The sequence below is a fragment of the Rutilus rutilus genome (genome assembly GCF_951802725.1).
Source record: "Rutilus rutilus genome assembly, chromosome: 1".
In the NCBI taxonomy this organism is placed as follows: domain Eukaryota; kingdom Metazoa; phylum Chordata; class Actinopteri; order Cypriniformes; family Leuciscidae; genus Rutilus; species Rutilus rutilus.
Window position 1 is genome coordinate 24861085 of NC_140209.1, and position 15090 is coordinate 24876174.

The window sequence follows — 15090 nt, forward strand, 5'->3', positions numbered from 1 at the left end:
TTTCGATAGGTTCCGAGTGCCTGACAACTGTGAGGGGGGTTAATTTTTTTCTAACTCGTTAGTTTAGATCGTATTTAGATATAAAATGTATGACAAATAAGGGCGCGATTCACAGCTTGATTGACAGCTGACAACGAGCATAGGCTGCGCCGAGTGGAATTCCTGAAATTTGACGTCTCGGCCATGATCTGACACAACACATCATACCTGTAAGTTATCCTTTCTGAACATTTGTATTGCAATATGGCGCCGCCCATACCCCCCATAAACGGCCTCAAAACCGTTCTTCAGAAGTCTATGGGTGACGTCACAGACGCTTTGTCCATATTTTTTACAGTCTATGGTTTGTTGTCAAACTCAAAAATGTTTTAATTTTCTATATTAAAAAGTTAATAATTGTATTTTATTGAGAACATATTTTAGTTTGTCTTGTATATATATATATATATATATATATTTATTAGATCAGATAACATTTTAAGCTGTAATATGGTCATGTTACAATGTTCCCCACCTATGGGGCATGTTGTCACACTTCACTTCCATTCTTTCAAGAAAAAAGTATACACTGTATTAATGAAACAAAACCACATAGAGTAGAGTAGGTTTACACAAACTGAGAAAGTAAAAAAACGTTATGTTGTGCCCCGCTCTCCCCTATGTATGAGTAGTCGTGTGTTTGACAGCTCATTTCAGGTGTGTTGGTGTACAGAGAGGCAGACAACAGGAATGCAGGTAATCTATGTTTATTAAACAGATTAAGTAGATGGTAGACAGAATGACAGATTTAACTTAGAGAGTCTTGGTCTTTGCAGGTATAGGCTAAAGGCTTGAGGAGAATGAAGGCCGGTTACACAGATGAAGGGAGTCAGAGAGTGAATGATGAGACGTGACGTTTACATGTGCACCAATAATGAGATTATTTCTCATAATCAGAGTAAGCTCTTTACATGACACGAGCAGAACTCTTCACTCCAGTTTACATGCAATTTTCATTATTCCGATTATTCGCTGATAAGTATGGTAGTTCCACACTCAGATATGATTTTTTATCTACTCATATTAAATTCAAAATACATTTTTATGGATGTGTTCTTTGCGCCGTCTGCATGAAGATACAGAGCAGAGACTGCGCAGTGAGTCGTGTTGATAGAGTTTAGCGATTTGGAGAAGAGAAAACTTCTGAATAATGTCACAGAGTTCATGAAGTTGTGTGAAAAATACACGGCATCCATGTAGAAACGAGCACATGCACACCGTCAGAGTGGTAATGATGCGAATAAAGTGTTTATATGCCTGTTAATTGCGATTAAAATCAGCGTACACCACATAGTTTAATGTGATTATGGTAACTATGATTATGAGCTTAATCGCATTAATGTGATCGAAGTATTGTGTCTACATGAGTTAAAGTTGAATCCCAATATTGCTAAAAAAATTCCCTTCTATCGCATTATGAGGTTGTAATGTAAACCTATGAGGGTCGGTGAGGTGTGTGCATATGAGTGTCTTGATGAGGTGATGATCAGTGGCAGGTGCAGGTGAGCTGACTGGGTGCAGGTGAAAACCAAGAGGCATGCTGGGAAATGGTGTCCAGGGTGTGTGTGAGGGAAAGAGGACCATGCACTCGTGACAGTTTGAGCATACATAGCAGAACATTTCAGCTGGGCCCGGATTTTTAAAAAAAGATTCATAAAAGGAAGCGATAGATATTTGAAAACATTATTTTTAAATTTCTACGTTTGAATCAACCTTTGCATCAGGATATCTTGTATTGAAGCTAATGAAAGGAATATAAGTTTTCCATTCCCCTTTTGGCGTTTCTGTTTGAAGCCCCATCAGTCTGCAAAAAAAAAGAAAAGAAAAAGAGGAACAAACAGTAACTAATAGATCAGTCCTGATTGGCCATGGTCAGCAGAAAAAAAAAAAAAAAAAACATATTAAATGCGTCTCAATGGCTGTGTACATAGATAGGATAAATAGGCTCATCAGATTTTGAAAACATTGGTGATTTATTGGCTGCAGATAACTTGAAACCACTGAAAGTCAAGCGACCTTTAGGATCCAAAATGGTAGTTTCATATGTTAATACTTTTGTATATTATTTGGCAAGTTCATCATATTGTTGATACATTTGACTTTTAAGGCCGTTTTTGTTTAGTTTTGTACAAGAAACAACTATAGTGCTGTATTAGGTCACCACTTGAAGTTTTAAGTAAAAATTTCAAGCAAAACTGCTTGACAACCCAGTCAACAATTTACTAACAAACAGACATCACCTGGATGCAGATTCTTTTGGCTTTTCCTGCCACTACAAATGTGTCCTACAAACACAGATACAGCAACCAATAAAAATATAATGTCTAAAAGTCAAGGGTCACGAGCCCAACTAAAGCAAACATTGATCACCATCACGGTAATGTCAAACAAAATAAAACATCAACATCTAAACCTCTGTTAATTCTCAATAAAACTTGTGTAGACGTCTGACAGAAATAAAGTCAGTCTGGTTAGTAATAAGTGAAGCTGGTAATGCTGTTTGTGGAGTTGTTTAATCCTCCTCTGCTGAGATCTTCACAGATTTAATGTCTTTATCTTCAGTTGATTTCATCTAAGGCTGTGACTGAAGTCAGTTGTATGTTTTGGAGAACGTTCTTATAAGAAACATCTGTTATCTGGGTGTGCACACATACTGAGACCATTGTGATATCACTGTGATAGTGTTGAGTGATAACTGGACCCTAAACTAAAGTGTTTCACAAAATTTCCTATCAAGATTTGGGCAAAAATCCTCTAGGACGTCTTTAGATCAAGTTATGTCGCCTCTCTGTACCTGAGAAAGTTGTTTCCACCTTCTTTGCCTATACTCGTCCAGATGTTCTCCAGCAGCTGCACACTGGCATCAATGGCAAGGTTTGCAGCATCATTATGTTGCCCACCGTGGCTGGATTTACTGTAGTCTTTGTTGATACCATCCCAGCCTTTCCCAATGCCAGTTGTTGAATCGAAAAAACCTCCATGGCTACATTTACCTATCAAGAAAAAATAATAAAAATAAACATGATGATTTGAAGTGCATGTTGTTTACAAATATTTTTTTCTCTGTTTGTATGTGAATGAGTTTCTATCTGTGGATGAAAAAATAATACCTTTTGGTTTAGTTCCTCCGAAGTATCCTGATGTCAGTATCTTTTTGTCAATAATGTCCTTCAGAATTTTTGCCCCACATTTTTCTTCTGAACATTCACCACATGTTTTAGTATCCTTACCTGGACAATTGAAAACAATTAAATTATATATACATAGACACACACACACACACACACACACACACACACACACACACACACACACACACACTTACCTGCAGGGTTGGGTATGGGCTCATTTGGATCTATCAGGGCAGTGCAGGGTTTAGTGTTTTTCAGCTCAACCCAGTTACTGTGACTGTAGAAATCCTTTCATTTACCAGATAAAACAGGTTTGAGTTAGTAGATGCAATTTTTTTTTAATTTGCCTTTTTGTATCACATATTTAAATAATCATCATAAATTAGGTATCAATCGAAATCTTTTGAACTCAAAATTCATCCTGTGAATTATTTTAGCATGGCTCTTCCCTTAGGGGACGTCAGGTTTAATATTACTAAATATATTGTAATTACTTTATAATCAAAACCTCTTCTAATCTTGACAAAATACATATAGTCAGAAAGGTCTGAGTGTCAGTGTTCCACATTTGTGACACACTACTTTGTAATATAAGTGATATTTCAACAATAATTTATCACCATTGCTGAGATTCATACGCTGATTCTTGATGTCTGTGTGTGCCTAAATTAAAGATTTTTTTTTTTTTTTTTATCAGAATAACTTAAGAAATCCTTTGGCTAACATTTAAAATGCTAAAACTGCACAGCAGTTACAGCAACCAAACTAAATCTAAAGTTAAAAATATAAGGGTCAAGAGTCCAACTAAAGTAAACACCAATCTCCATAATGGTGACTTAACCTTTGTGATTTTCTCCTTCAGTGATTCTGCTTGTTAAAGGGATAGTTCACTTTGAAATTAAATTTTGGTATGTTTTAGCTTACCTCAAGGGCATCCAAGATGTAGGTGTCTTTGTTTCCGCAGTAGATTCAATTTTTATATTTTTAGGTCAAACCGTTCTTGTCTGTCAGTCAAATAATGCAGGTCGATGGTCACTGTCTCAAAACACAAGCACAGAGTCCAAATTAAAACAATTCCCCATCGTCCAAATTAAACAATTCCCCATCGTAAGTACACATTGATGGCCTAAGATACGAAACGAGCGGTTTGTGTGAGAAAATGAACAGTATTTATATAGTTTTTACCTCTTATACACAGCCACGTCCAAGTGATCTGATCTGACGTGTACGCAGACTGGTGCATAGATATATACACTAGATGTCGCCTTAAACACATTTGTTCCAATGAACTGCCGTAGACAAGGCGACATCTAGTGTATATATATATGCACCAGTCTGCGTACACATCAGATCAGATCGCAAACCACTCGTTTCGTGTCTTAGGCCATCAATGTGTACTTACGATGGGGAATTGTTTAATTTGGACGATGGGGAATTGTTTAATTTGTACTCTGTGCATGCTCTTTGAGACAGTGACCATAGACCTGCATTATATGACTGACAGACAAGAACGGTTTGACCTAAAAATATCAAAATTGAAACTACTGCGGAAAAAAAGACACCTACATCTTGGATGCCCTTGAGGTAAGCTAAAACATACCAAAATTTAATTTCAAAGTGAACTATCCCTTTAACATCAGATGTTTTCAATAATGTTCAATCATCACTAAATTAATCACTTAATTATCTCATTAACTTGAACATTGCTTCAGTGTTACTTATAACACTCTGAGGCCCCGTTTACACGTACATGGTTATTTTGAAAAACGGAGACATTTCCCTTCGTTTGTGCCCTTCGTTTACACGCAAACGGAGGATTCGCCAATGAAACCGATTCTTTCTAAAAACTCCGGCCAGAGTGGAGATTTTGAAAATCTTCGTTTGCACGTTTGCATGTAAACAGAGAAAAACTGAGTTTTAGCAGAGAATGTCTGGTTTTAGACAGCGACATCAAAGAATGTGACTATTTTCAGGATTCTCATTGGCTAAGGTGGGCTTGATCTTCTCGTTACACTGCCACCTACAGGTTTGGCATGCTCTTGACATCATATACACAGGTTTGTCCGCACGATGTTATTTTTGAAAACGAAGAGGGGTGAAATGTCCGTTTATGAAAATAGCCATCCACGTGTAAACGTAGCCTGAGTGTGGATTATATAAACACTGAGTAGTGTTAATTTAACACTGGGGGTTTTACTGTGAATAGAGGTGTATAGTCCAGGGGTCAGAAAGTAGAAGTCCTGCCTTATGTTTATTCCACCCATGAACTCAGTCAGCTGATTTCTATCTCCTGGCTGAAAAAAACGCTACTTATCAAATCCAGGTGATTGGAACAAAATACTGAGGAGGACTTTTACTTTCTGAACCTGCACTTTACACTTCTGCTGAAAAGACATGAAATCTCTCTTATTATAAACCAGTTTGACCTTATTTCTGTCATTCATCTACAGAAGTTCTTTTTGAGAATGAACAGAGTTTTAGATGTTGATGTTTAAATAATAATAATAAACAACTTTATTTTATATAGTGCCTTAAAGCTAGGGTAGGTAATCCTATTCAGAAGCACTTTTTTATACTGGGTGAAATGGTCCTTCCATCCTGAGAGTAGTCAAAGTCCTTTTAGGCAAGTCGTGCCACTCGGCCGCCATCTTGGCAACGCCTTCGGGCAGCTATTTCGGACTAACAAGACCAGGCTCCTATCTAAATGAATGGGCAGAGAGTCAGAACTGCACTTTCACTGGTCACTGGGACATAAAAACTGCATGTATAGAAACAGCAGTAAAATATGATAAAAATCGCTGAAAAAGTTTGATGACTTTGCCCCAAAATAAGGTTTAAAATGCCTTTTCCCCCACAGGTTATACTTTGACTACGCATGCGCAAGGGTTCACGCTCACGACACCAACTTCATTGACGTCTCTATCCAGATGCCGGTGTTGTGCCAAGCACTTAAACAATTATATGCATTTAAATGTCTGAAACCTAAAATAAACATTATGTGGTTAAAAACACTGAACAGTTGTGATATAGCCTATGACAAGCGCTGAGCGCGTCCGTCTTTGGCTCAGCGCCAGCCACAGCGCGAAAGCACAGGTTGAATATGGCAGTTATGTCACGTCACTGTACATTCGCTCCTTAGTGGTCAGCTGCTGCTGACTGTTAAAAGCAGATGATTGGCTTTCCAGCGGGAGGGGCGGGACATATGCATACAACCGCCATCTTTGCCGTTACGGGTTTTCCTTATATAGTTGTATTGAGGATTGAGGAAGTGGCATGTCTCTTATATAAATTGTCTCTGGAGTAGTCAATACATTATGTGTTCAGAAAAAGGAATGAAAACAATCAGACCTCTGTAGCAGCTGCAGGACAGTAAAAACTCTGACCAATCACTGCCACTCGGTCCGAGTGTAAATAACCAATCAGATGACTTCAGAGCCAGGAGGAGTGTCTTAGCAGTGTCAATCAAGTTCGCGTACGCGCTTATCGCCCCTCTCTTGCACAGCGCGTACCATCATTCAAAATCAAGATTGCCGGTGTGCCGAGCAGCTGTGCTAATGGCGGACAAACAACCAAAACTACCAATTTCTTGAGTGGAACCTGCTCATACAACAAAGACAGGTAAACGGAAAAAGACCGATGACGATAAACAAGCCCGTCGGAGCCCATTGACTCAGTGTTAAAACTCTAGCCGCATAACATACAGATAAAATGTCACGCACTGTGCAAAGCAACAATTGAAACCTGCTAATTCACTGGCTTGTCATGTTGCTAAAATAATGTACTAGCAAACCTTATTTAGCATTACATATCGCTAGAATAATTATTTACATAGCCTACTGCAACGTTAGTTACCGGTATATTATCTTACTAGCTATTTATAACTCATAGAAAGTGCGCGTTATAAAGTTACATTACATGTATTGCATAATACGTAATGATTTGAGGACCAAGTTTGTAGTCAAAGTATGGGCAGGCCAGTCAATGTAAAGCATTTCGTCCCTACCAGTGAATGTGCCATAACTGTTTATCGTCGTCATCGGTGACCCTGCATGTTTACTAGACTGCGCGCTCACGGCAGGCTCCGCTGTGGGGGGAACTTTACATAACAAAATACATGTTTAAAGGGTAACTAAACCCTAAACCAACTTTTTTTAGTTAATGATCTGTAAGAATGGGGCTTTATTAGTGCTGTTCATTGATTCGAGTAACTTTTTTGACATTTGGGTATAAAGTGTTTTAATTCTACAATATGGTGTAAAAACGTCTGAGTGCTGCCCTCTTAAGGTTAAACGGTGGCTACTGCAGTTGAATTTTCCTATTGGATGTTGCGGTACTGCGTGACGTAAACGGTACTGCGTGATGTAAGCAGGTTCCAGCTCACCACGCCCTCCCTGGTACGAGCTCACCACGCCCTTGGATGAGGTAGCGTAGATTTATCTGTATTTAGTACAGTGGTAGGTGTAGTGTTGCTAGTGGCAACAGCACTGCTGGACTGCATAGCTTTCCAGCAGACTTGGAAATTAGGCGCCAGTGTTTGCATGTACTTGGCCTGGAAGACCGTGAGTGTGAAACCTGCATTTTACGCGGAATTGCTTTTCCAACGCAATAGAGGTGGAAATGGGCTTCTCCACACAGCTCGCGCTGAAAAGCGCCGCAGTGCCAAACACTGCTCCTCCTGCATGGACTCCACCACTGCAGCGGCGTCTTGATGTGAGTGATCATATATATTTTAATCACAATTTATGGTTAGGCTAAAGTTAATCCTCTGGGGTCGACAAACGCGGCAGCGCATTTTGCTGGATTTTTTCACATAGCGGCAAAATATGAAAATGCCTATAGAGAGCGCGCGCTATTGACATCAACTCGATAAAACCAGAGAATGACGGGCTCTGATAAAACTCATCAGATGCATGTACTTTATGTCGTCTTGCGACCCTGTGAGTCACTCTCCATTTTAGAGAGTCTGACAGTGGGTCTCAGGTGCACGCCCCCTCCCGCTCACGGTTCGTCCCCTCTATCTCCGCTGGGGTCTGCCCACTTTTCTAGCATTTTTCAAATATTGCCAGTGGGTGGAGTCAGGCTCTCACCAGGGGTTTAGTTACCCTTTAACAGCTAACAGTTAGTAGGCCTAACATTATATGTTATGAATCTTACACGAAATTCATCTTCATCACAGTGCAACTAATGGAAATGGAAAAACGTGTATCAATGCAACCTGTTTTTAGCTTTGCCTTATAGTAATAACTAGCTCGTTAGCGAATCAAAAAATATATATTTTAAACTTTACCAATATCGATATGATAGCTTGATAGTGAGTACTAAAATACATCTTATTTGTTTATATTCATAATGATAAAGTTAGATTTTTTTATTACATGTGATTCTGACATGATGCTACATGCACTGCGCTCCTTCCTCTCCGCTCGTCTCAGGTAAATAATGTGTCTTCCAGCTCAGCTGTAGGAGTCGCGCGTTCATGTGTTTTGGGGGCGTGGCTTTGAAAGGACCCCAGAAGGGAGAGGGTGGACTGAATGGAAATAATGAGCTGTCTTTAAAACAGTCGTTAGAGGTCTACATACACTCGATTTTTATACTTTCTTTTTCAGAATACTTACATTTTAATTATGTATTGATATATACATAAAGTTTAAACAAATTTGAAAAATACGTTTTTTAGACAATTCTTACCTACCCCAGCTTTAAAAGCAGCTTCTCACTTTACAATAAAAATACAAACAGAAAAAAAAAAATTAAAACACAAATAATTAAAACCATTAGGAAAGATTTGATTCTGCTTGTTATCATCAGGTGTCTTCAATAATTGAACAATCATCACTCAATTAATCACTTAATTATCTCATTAACTCTAACACTGCTTCAGTGTTACTTATAACACCCTGCTGGTGGTTCCCATATAAACACTAAATATAAACACTGGTGGTTCCCATAAATTGAACACCCGGTAATTTACTGTGGAACAATGTAATGTCAAAGTTCAAGTTAAAAGAAGTTAAATTTTAAAAAAAACGTGTTTCTAGACCTTGCACTTTTTTTCTTTTCTTTTTTTCAGTGATCTGCAGCTCAAGTTTTTAACAACAAAAATGTGTTCTGTGTGAACCAGCCCCTTAAACCAAGGGCCATATTTTAATGATCTAAGCGCATGGTCTAAAGCCCAGGTTGTGTCTGAATCCACTTTTGCTAGTTTAACAACGGGAAAAATGGTCGGCACTCCAAAATAAGCTAATAATGTTGTGAACCCGCCTATAGGTTATCTAGTGGAGAAAAAATCTTGAGACTCTAGAGACTCTCCTCTGGCATTAAATCAAACTTAATCTCTGTGGTTGAACTGGAATCTCCATGTCCTGCATAATGTTTCAATCACATTTGCATCACACTTACATTAACTGCAATAATGTAGGTTTACTCGTAACTCACCTGTAAAGTGTGCAGGATTTCCCCAAGTGTCTCTCTTGCATCATCAAATTTATTTGATTTAATGGAATTTATGACATTCTGCTTTCCATTGATTATGAGTGCTTTCCCATCTAGAAATGTCTCACTGTCAAAATGGTGTTTTTCACTGCCTGGATGTGTAAGGTCTGTCATCACATTGTAGTAGGAGATAATTTTTATGCCAGTTTCAAAGTTATTTGTAAATGCCTCTTTTTTGCAGGCCTTTGCCAGTGTCTTTACATCCAAAGAATCTGGCTGTAAAAAAAAAAAAAAAAAAAAAAAAAAAAACATTTGTAATATACATATATATTTTGTGATCAAATAATTTTAACTCCAGCCCATTCTAAAAAATTAGTACAAACATAGAAATATTCAGCGTATTATGAATGTTTAAAATAAGATTAAAATTAAAAGTAAATCTCAAATCTCACAATTTGTTTTAATGATTTTTGATTATTGCTGCTGAACACAGTGTCTAATATATTAATTCTTAATTATATATATTCATACCATTTTGAAGCCTTCAACAACACTCTTGCAGACGTTTGCAGTAGCGCGTAAAATGGCCGTTCTTGTGATCTCTTGATGATTTTTTGATTTTTCTTCTTTCAGAATGTGAAAGGTGTGAACACCAATCAGAAGAGCCAGCAGGAGAAATGCGATCCTCATTCTCAGATGATTATGAATATGAAGAACGACTCAAAGAGTTCTTGAAAGATCAGTTGCTCTCGATCAATCTCCTATAAGCTTAAGCTAGTGTGCTGTAAAATATATATACATCATCATTTAAATTGATATGAAGAAAATTTGCATCATTACCTAAAGATATGAACATTTGTATAGATATCACATCATGACTTGCTAAGAAGCCTATCTAGTATAGGCTACGTTATGAAATGCAACCTTCATCATTTGATAAAGTTTTAATCATCAAAGATGTATATTGCACTTACAAACACCATGTGCTGTTACAAATTCTTTATTGAGTTGTGCAGAAGTTCACAAATCATCTTTCAATGAACAAATGCTTCTCCATCTTAAATACTCATTGATCACCAACACTTCTGGCTGTACAATCAGTCATTTAATTATTTTAATATTTCTCAACACTAAAATATTATAGAGATGTGCAGGTGCACTCTGTTGGCAGTGTATTGAGGGTCCCTGAGACCCCTGCGAGTCGCCATATATCCACCAACTATATAGAGACACGGGCCTAGGCCAAATACTTTAGATATACAAACAGTGCTGTCACGAGAACAGACACGATGAATGAATGAACACTGGACTTTATTGACCATCACAGAATCGTGTGAGATTCAACAGAGAAACCTAGCTTGGTCTAATAGTCTTATGGCTTCTTTGCAGGATGCCGAGCTGAAGATGACAAGTAGTCATGTGAGGAGACTGAGACTGAGGAGGATGAAGAGGGTCAGAGGATGATGACAACAGGCAAACACACACACACACAAAGAGAGAGAGAGAGAGAGAGAGAGAGAGAGAGAGAGAGGACTTTCAGTATTATCAAATTTCAGTCTTTTGATTTTAATTAAAAAGTATTTTGTTGTTCAAATGTGGTAATAATTAACCTAAACGTTGTTACTTGAAATTGTTTATTGTGTTTCATTTAAAATGTGTTACCCTGTGTTTCAATTACCCTGTCTCTGCACAAACAAAATTGCGAAAAAATATGTTAAAGAATTATTTTATTACATTTAAATGTTTAATACATTTTACAACTGTCCCTGTGGACTTTAGCAACCGTCCCCTGTTGTGGGTTCAGTTGCAAAATTTGACTTTGTCTATTCATGTAGAAATTGTTTGTACACATGTTACAGCAGTTACCAGGGTGGGTAGCTGACAGATGTGGGTTTATCGTATTAAATTATTGGCTTTCCAATACAAACAGTCACATAACCTGCTTTCTGGAATACACCCCAGGTACTGAACACACAAAAAAAAAAAAAAAAAAAAAAAAAAGCATAACTGTGACAATGTGTAAAAAAATTAAATAAAATAAAAACTTTATTTAGAAAAATAAAATTTTTCATAATTAGTAATACGTTGGTGATAATAAATGTGTAATGATGAAGGCTTAAACGTTAAACCGCATAGCGGTTTTACCCTCTGATATGAGGTTTTGCATAGTTATCCTATCAGGTTTTGTTCATATTGAAATAAGAACAGGAGATACAACAGGTCATGGCTTCTTATTCAAACTGCTCTTATGCAAACTGCTCTTTAATAACCTGGAGCTTAAAGTTCATTCTGAAAACTTAATTTACTACGTAATACAATAGGTAGCTATTCACACCTTTGGAGAAAGTACTCTAATAAACACAGCAGCAGCACTGTAAACCCTAACGCTCAAAATAATTAATTGTTTTGAGTAGGGCCAAATTAAATTATACAAATGAGTTCAATCAGATACATTTTTATTTTTTTAGAGTATTTAGAACTTTCTTTTTTCTTTTGAGTTGACAAAACTGATACATTTTAAGTTGAAATGAATTGTTTTGAGTTCTATGAACTTGTTTCTTTTCATTTAGACAAACCTAAATGTAACTAAAACTGGGCTGGGATGTCTATTTCCCAGCATGATTTGCCATGACACGTAAAAGGGAGAGTAAATGCTAAAATTAACCCTCAGAAGGTCTTCGTTTCTGAGTCACACCCTGGGCCTTCCCGGTCAGAAGTGACCGGAGGCCTAAAAATGAAACTTCCTCCATCCCAGTAAAACCAATGCAATTTACTTTTGTTCTATAATATTTATTCTTTTTAATTTTGTATTTTGAGATAATTTTATTGAATTTATTAATATTTATGCAATATTTATGGTCTATTTTTGCCATTGAAAATAATTAAAAAATGTATAAAAATATAAGTATTTTAAAAAAAAAAATTATACAGTATTTTAGTTTAATACAGAGTCTAGGCCAGGGATAGGCAACTCCGGTCCTGGAGGGCCACTGTCCTGCAGAGTTTAGCTTCAGCCCTGATAAAAACTCACCTGCCTGTATCTATCTAGTAATCCTGAAAACATTGATTGCCTTGTTCAGGTGTGTTTAATTAGGGTTGGAGCTAAACTCTGCAGGACAGTGGCCCTCCAGGACCGGAGTTGCCTATCCCTGGTCTAGGCCTTCAAAAAAAAATGTTTTAAAGGGGTCATATAATGGTACATGCACTTTTACAAGTTGATTGTACTGAAATGTGTGTTGGCAGTGCCTGTACACAACCATCATAAAATGATAAAAATCCATCCAGTGGTTTTTTTAAAATCTCCTTATATGTTTGACCCTCTCTGAAATCAAGCCGTTCGATTTTGTGATGTCACAAAATCGACGCCCCTCCCACGATTGGTGATTGACAGCAGCGTTTCAACACAGACCCGCCCTCGCTCGTGAGCGAGCTGTCTGACTCTGTCATCATAGTCCGCACGTCATTGTTGATACCCTCACTGGAGCACTGTCTATGAGCAGAATGGCATCTGCGATTGTGGTGTTCTGTTCTTCGGTGTAATAAGGAACACAGCAGTCATTTGGATGTTCCTAAATCCGAACTGTTGAAGACGCAGTGGCTGAGTTGTTTTTGAAGGGATATGCCCAAATGATTGACGCGGGGATTCCCTCACGGGGATTCCCCACGATCAACACGCATTCATGTTTGCGCGAATCATTTCACACCAGACAGCTTTACAAACGAATAAAAACGGATCGGTATCAACGTGTTCCTGCTGAACCTCTAGAAGAAGTGAGTGTAATGTTTTATTAACCTTTATATTAATATTTATATTAATCTCTGCAAATTTGCAAACCTTGCTGCATGCTTCACAATGGATGCATCTAAGGTTTACACTCAGGGTACATTACAGCATGTTTTCTATGTATGACATTCTCAATATACTTCATAATTATCATTTAAAGACACATGCACTAAAACGGCGTGCTGAAAACAGAGCTGTTTTTGACCAGGTAAAATTAGTGTTTTCTTACAATACTAATGAGAATTTTTAATTAAAGTATATTACAAACTTTTAATTTAGACCCTAAAGAATCATATTAGCTTGTACAAAAATGGCTTTATATGACCCCTTTAAGCAGATTAGCACCATCTGGTGAGAGTATGGAGAGAAAGCGTAGAACCATTGTGTAACCACTAGATGGCATCTACAGCTCTCTATATGGAGAGGCATGTGAATTCCCCATAGACAGTAAAAGAAATGGACACAGCGACCCCATTGGATTTAACGGAGACAAAGTGAAGCCCATTAGAAACTCTTACTTCCTGGGGGTCCAGCGTACTGCGCAGACTCAAACTGAGCTTGACGACGTAGATGTGACGTGAGCAAACCGTCTGTCTTCTAGTAGCTGTGCCAAGAGAAATCTGAATCATTCCCTTCCGAAACTTGCAGAGACGGAGAGCGTGAGTAGGAGCTGTACATGAGCGAGGAGCAGGAAAAACTTTTGCTATGTATTCTGATTAATTACTTTGTCATTTTGCCTCCAGGTCCTCCCGATTGCGCGCGAGCTTCTCCTCCTGTCCATACGGTAATCTCTCTACTGTGCGACAAAGAGTCGATTGGCTGTGACGCAATCGTTAGCCTATTTTTACAAAAATTGCTTCTACGGGGCCATAACGTAAGCTACAAGGTAATGAAGCCTTTTATACCTTTTCGTGTTTCTTTAGAAATAAATAATGGACAAATGGAGTCTTTAAACGCCTCAGATGTGAAGTTATTCGCTGTCAAAGTGACGCCAAAATGAATGGGAGTCAATGGGATGCTAACTGCAGGTGGGGTTCCGTTAGCCAATGGCGGCGTCCGGGGGTACCTTCAAAATAATACAAATCCCTGCCCCCTTGGAATTCCCTAGCTGTTTATGGACACGTTTACTTTTTTTTTTTTTTTTTTTTTGGTGTATTTTAATATATATTTAAACAATCTCAAAAACTATTTCTTATCAAGTTTTAGATATTTATTTTTTAGAAATAGTGATTTAAAGTGTTAGTTTTTGCATTATGATTAGTCAAACCTAATCATTGTGTTAGAAAGAAAAGCTTGTGTTGCTAAACAAATTTTATACCCATTTTTTAAATTTAATTTAATCAGAATTAAGAACATCTGTGTACATAAAAAAAAAAAAAAATTGTGAAAAAAAATTAAGTGAATTTTTGTGTTTTTGTCAATTTCCCATTCATTTCCTATATGGGGGTCATTTTTGACCGAAGACCACAAGTGTGTCTATTTTTTTTACGACCACTTAGCATGCTCATCATAAACTTAATTTTTTTTGTGTGCGCACATACCTAATGCCATAAAGTCACCAAGTTTCGTAACATTCCGATGAAGCTGTGATTTTTAAAAATTCAAAACAGATTTTTTGTAATCAAAATGTATTGGTGTGTATGTGTATAAAAGTGTGTTTGTATATGTGTGTGTGGGTGGGTGTGTCTGTTTTGCACTCTTGAT

General features: G+C 37.5%; 1 long non-coding RNA gene across 1 annotated transcript; it reads right to left on the reverse strand.

Moving 5' to 3' along the window:
* Nucleotides 1-3205: 3205 nt before the first annotated feature.
* Nucleotides 3206-9900, reverse strand: LOC311305710. Its single transcript, XR_014630052.1, has 3 exons — nt 9606-9900; nt 3365-3458; nt 3206-3269 (listed from the first exon to the last, which is right to left on the reverse strand). It is a non-coding gene; the product is annotated as an uncharacterized lncRNA (long non-coding RNA).
* Nucleotides 9901-15090: the final 5190 nt, after the last annotated feature.